This window comes from Oryzias latipes, chromosome 3 (assembly GCF_053564925.1).
Source record: "Oryzias latipes strain Hd-rR chromosome 3, Olatipes_Hd-rR_3.1".
NCBI lineage: Eukaryota > Metazoa > Chordata > Actinopteri > Beloniformes > Adrianichthyidae > Oryzias > Oryzias latipes.
In genome coordinates, this window is record NC_136239.1 from 38,508,604 (window position 1) to 38,513,596 (window position 4,993).

The window sequence follows — 4,993 nt, forward strand, 5'->3', positions numbered from 1 at the left end:
CAATGCTCTTTGTACCTGACTCCTCAGTGGTATTCTCACTAGACTCCGCACCTCTTTTAGTACTTGACTCCTCACTGCCTATTGTTCGTGATCCCTCACTGTTATTTGTACTAAACTCCTCACTGCTTTTAGCACTTGACCCTTTACCGGTCTTTGCAGTGCTCTCAGTACTTGATTTGTCACTTATCCTTGTATATGACGCTACACCAATCTTCGTGGTTGTATAGTCATTGCTTTTTGTAACTGACTCCTCAATGATTTTCATACTTGACTCCTCACTGGTATTCCCTCTTGTACTCGACTCCTCAGTGGTCTTTGCTATCTTTGCTATTGACTTTGCAGTGCTTTCAATGCTTGAATCCTCACTGCTTTTTGTATTTGGTTCCTCACTAGTAGTTGTACTTGACTCCTCACTGGTATTCCTAATTGAATCCTTACTGCTACTTGTTAATGACTCTTCACGGCTTTTCGTACGTGACTCCTCACTGGTACTTGCAATGCTATCAGTAGTTAAATTGTTAGTGATCCTTCTGTTTGACCCTACACCGCTCTTTGTGGTTGGCATTTCACTGCTTTTTGTACTTGCGTCCTCACTGGTATTTGCAGTGCTCTCAGTAGTTGAATCGTTATTGATCCTTGTGTTTGACCCTACACCACTCTTGTTGGTTGGCTTCTCATTGCTCTTTGTATTTGACTCATCACTGGTATTCCCTCTTGTACTCAGCTCCTCAGTGGTCTTTGTACTTGATTCTATTTTGAAATCTACAATGCTCTTTGTACCTGACTCCTCAGTGGTATTCTCACTAGACTCCGCACCTCTTTTAGTACTTGACTCCTCACTGCCTATTGTTCGTGATCCCTCACTGTTATTTGTACTAAATTCCTCACTGCTTTTAGTACTTGACCCCTTACCGGTCTTTGCAGTGCTCTCAGTACTTGATTCGTCACTTATCCTTGTATATGACGCTACACCAATCTTCGTGGTTGGATAGTCATTGCTTTTTGTAACTGACTCCTCAATGATTTTCGTACTTGACTCCTCACTGGTATTCTTTCTTGTACTCAGCTCCTCAGTGGTCTTTGTACTTGATTCTATTTTGAAATCTACAATGCTCTTTGTACCTGACTCCTCAGTGGTATTCTCACTAGACTCCGCACCTCTTTTAGTACTTGACTCCTCACTGCCTATTGTTCGTGATCCCTCACTGTTATTTGTACTAAATTCCTCACTGCTTTTAGTACTTGACCCGTTACCGGTCTTTGCAGTGCTCTCAGTACTTGATTTGTCACTTATCCTTGTATATGACGCTACACCAATCTTCGTGGTTGGATAGTCATTGCTTTTTGTAACTGACTCCTCAATGATTTTCGTACTTGACTCCTCACTGGTATTCCTTCTTGTACTCAGCTCCTCAGTGGTCTTTGTACTTGATTCTATTTTGAAATCTACAATGCTCTTTGTACCCGACTCCTCAGTGGTATTCTCACTAGACTCCGCACCTCTTTTAGTACTTGACTCCTCACTGCCTATTGTTCGTGATCCCTCACTGTTATTTGTACTAAACTCCTCACTGCTTTTAGTACTTGACCCTTTACCGGTCTTTGCAGTGCTCTCAGTACTTGATTCGTCACTTATCCTTGTATATGACGCTACACCAATCTTCGTGGTTGTATAGTCATTGCTTTTTGTAACTGACTCCTCAATGATTTTCGTACTTGACTCCTCACTGGTATTCCCTCTTGTACTCGACTCCTCAGTGGTCTTTGCTATCTTTGCTATTGACTTTGCAGTGCTTTCAATGCTTGAATCCTCACTGCTTTTTGTACTTGGTTCCTCACTAGTAGTTGTACTTGACTCCTCACTGGTATTCCTAATTGAATCCTTACTGCTACTTGTTAATGACTCTTCACGGCTTTTCGTACGTGACTCCTCACTGGTACTTGCAATGCTATCAGTAGTTAAATTGTTAGTGATCCTTCTGTTTGACCCTATACCGCTCTTTGTGGTTGGCATTTCACTGCTTTTTGTACTTGCGTCCTCACTGGTATTTGCAGTGCTCTCAGTAGTTGAATCGTTATTGATCCTTGTGTTTGACCCTACACCACTCTTGGTGGTTGGCTTCTCATTGCTTTTTGTATTTGACTCATCACTGGTATTCCCTCTTGTACTCAGCTCCTCAGTGGTCTTTGTACTTGATTCTATTTTGAAATCTACAATGCTCTTTGTACCTGACTCCTCAGTGGTATTCTCACTAGACTCCGCACCTCTTTTAGTACTTGACTCCTCACTGCCTATTGTTCGTGATCCCTCACTGTTATTTGTACTAAACTCCTCACTGCTTTTAGTACTTGACCTGTTACCGGTCTTTGCAGTGCTCTCAGTACTTGATTTGTCACTTATCCTTGTATATGACGCTACACCAATCTTCGTGGTTGGATAGTCATTGCTTTTTGTACCTGACTCCTCAATGATTTTCGTACTTGACTCCTCACTGGTATTCCCTCTTGTACTCGACTCCTCCGTGGTCTTTGCTATCTTTGCTATTGACTTTGCAGTGCTTTCAATACTTGAATCCTCACTGCTTTTTGTACTTGGTTCCTCACTAGTAGTTGTACTTGACTCCTCACTGGTATTCCTAATTGAATCCTTACTGCTACTTGTTAATGACTCTTCACGGCTTTTCGTACGTGACTCCTCACTGGTACTTGCAATGCCATCAGTAGTTAAATTGTTACTGATCCTTCTGTTTGACCCTACACCACTCTTTGTGGTTGGCATTTCACTGCTTTTTGTACTTGACTCCTCACTGGTATTCCTTCTTGTACTCAGCTCCTCAGTGGTCTTTGTACTTGATTCTATTTTGAAATCTACAATGCTCTTTGTACCTGACTCCTCAGTGGTATTCTTACTAGACTCCGCACCTCTTTTAGTACTTGACACCTCACTGCCTATTATTCGTGATCCCTCACTGTTATTTGTACTAAACTCCTCACTGCTTTTAGTACTTGACCCCTTACCGGTCTTTGCAGTGCTTTCAGTACTTGATTTGACACTTATCCTTGTATATGACGCTACACCAATCTTTGTGGTTGGATAGTCATTGCTTTTTGTAACTGACTCCTCAATGATTTTCGTACTTGACTCCTCACTGGTATTCCCTCTTGTACTCGACTCCTCAGTGGTCTTTGCTATTGACTTTGCAGTGCTCTTAATACTTGAATCCTCACTGCTCCTTGTACTTGTCTCTCTAGGACTGTTTGTGCTTGACTCCTTACTGCATTTCATACTTGACTCCTCACTGCTTTTTGTACTTGGTTCCTCACTAGTAGTTGTACTTGACTCCTCACTGGTATTCCTAATTGAATCCTTACTGCTACTTGTTATTGACTCTTTATTGCTTTTCGTACGTGACTCCTCACTGGTACTTGCAGTGCTATCAGTAGTTAAATCGTTACTGATCCTTCTGTGTGACCCTACACCATTCTTTGTGGTTGGCATTTCACTGATTTTTGTACTTGACTCCTCACTGGTATTTGCAGTGCTCTCAGTAGTTGAATCGTTATTAATCCTTGTGTTTGACCCTACACCACTCTTGGTGGTTGGCTTCTCATTGCTTTTTGTATTTGACTCATCACTGGTATTCCCTCTTGTACTCAGCTCCTCAGTGGTCTTTGTACTTGATTGTATTTTGAAATCGACAATGCTCTTTGTACCTGACTCCTCAGTGGTATTCTCACTAGACTCCGCACCTCTTTTAGTACTTGACTCCTCACTGCCTATTGTTCGTGATCCCTCACTGTTATTTGTACTAAACTCCTCACTGCTTTTAGTACTTGACCCTTTACCGGTCTTTGCAGTGCTCTCAGTACTTGATTTGTCACTTATCCTTGTATATGACGCTACACCAATCTTCGTGGTTGTATAGTCATTGCTTTTTGTAACTGACTCCTCAATGATTTTCATACTTGACTCCTCACTGGTATTCCCTCTTGTACTCGACTCCTCAGTGGTCTTTGCTATCTTTGCTATTGACTTTGCAGTGCTTTCAATGCTTGAATCCTCACTGCTTTTTGTATTTGGTTCCTCACTAGTAGTTGTACTTGACTCCTCACTGGTATTCCTAATTGAATCCTTACTGCTACTTGTTAATGACTCTTCACGGCTTTTCGTACGTGACTCCTCACTGGTACTTGCAATGCTATCAGTAGTTAAATTGTTAGTGATCCTTCTGTTTGACCCTACACCGCTCTTTGTGGTTGGCATTTCACTGCTTTTTGTACTTGCGTCCTCACTGGTATTTGCAGTGCTCTCAGTAGTTGAATCGTTATTGATCCTTGTGTTTGACCCTACACCACTCTTGTTGGTTGGCTTCTCATTGCTCTTTGTATTTGACTCATCACTGGTATTCCCTCTTGTACTCAGCTCCTCAGTGGTCTTTGTACTTGATTCTATTTTGAAATCTACAATGCTCTTTGTACCTGACTCCTCAGTGGTATTCTCACTAGACTCCGCACCTCTTTTAGTACTTGACTCCTCACTGCCTATTGTTCGTGATCCCTCACTGTTATTTGTACTAAATTCCTCACTGCTTTTAGTACTTGACCCCTTACCGGTCTTTGCAGTGCTCTCAGTACTTGATTCGTCACTTATCCTTGTATATGACGCTACACCAATCTTCGTGGTTGGATAGTCATTGCTTTTTGTAACTGACTCCTCAATGATTTTCGTACTTGACTCCTCACTGGTATTCTTTCTTGTACTCAGCTCCTCAGTGGTCTTTGTACTTGATTCTATTTTGAAATCTACAATGCTCTTTGTACCTGACTCCTCAGTGGTATTCTCACTAGACTCCGCACCTCTTTTAGTACTTGACTCCTCACTGCCTATTGTTCGTGATCCCTCACTGTTATTTGTACTAAATTCCTCACTGCTTTTAGTACTTGACCCGTTACCGGTCTTTGCAGTGCTCTCAGTACTTGATTTGTCACTTAT